Source organism: Trachymyrmex septentrionalis, unplaced genomic scaffold, assembly GCF_001594115.1.
Source record: "Trachymyrmex septentrionalis isolate Tsep2-gDNA-1 unplaced genomic scaffold, Tsep1.0 scaffold53, whole genome shotgun sequence".
NCBI classification, from domain to species: domain Eukaryota; kingdom Metazoa; phylum Arthropoda; class Insecta; order Hymenoptera; family Formicidae; genus Trachymyrmex; species Trachymyrmex septentrionalis.
Genome location: NW_017305705.1, coordinates 2,884,551 through 2,885,105, shown reverse-complemented (window position 1 = coordinate 2,885,105; position 555 = coordinate 2,884,551). Strand labels below are relative to the sequence as shown.

The window sequence follows — 555 nt, the reverse complement described above, 5'->3', positions numbered from 1 at the left end:
CTTTTTACGAGCTTCGACATCATCTTTGAAAGATCTGTCACAATAGTCGCAATAGTATGTCTTGCCCATTGACGTATACGATCTTGTAGGAAGAATACACGTTCTATTAATAGTTATATTGTATTGTACGACAATTGAATAAATACACTCAACAATAGTATGTATTTAAGTATGAACCATCCTCAAAAGATGTATAAAACAAAACAAAGCAAAATCATACAAGATAACTAGAGCAGTGAGTTTATTCGCGTTGCTTAAAATCCCTAAAAATATTTGTACTTCAAACGATATAAATATATATTCTGTAGCGGATTGTAACATTGGAAAGAGAGAGTAAGCGAAGATTCTGAGTTCAAAAAGTGCAAACAATATGAACAGACCTATGGTCTGTTTTCTGTTCTTGCACTAGAACTCTTTCTCGCTTTCGATAAATATCGAATATCACATATACCTTTCTCACTTTAAGTTCCAAAAGTGTACACTAGTTCAGCCATAGAAAACAGACTTCTAAAGAATCAATTATGTTATTTTTTCTCCTAAAGTGGAAATATAAAA

General features: G+C 31.7%; 1 protein-coding gene across 1 annotated transcript in view; it reads right to left on the bottom strand.

The window, feature by feature from the left end:
* Positions 1-197, bottom strand: part of LOC108751997 (zinc finger matrin-type protein 5) — a 1,977-nt gene extending 1,780 nt beyond the window's left edge. The window contains exon 1 of the mRNA XM_018492531.1: positions 81-197. The gene's annotated coding sequence lies outside the window, so the exon portion shown is untranslated. The remainder of the gene's footprint in view (positions 1-80) is intronic.
* Positions 198-555: the final 358 nt, after the last annotated feature.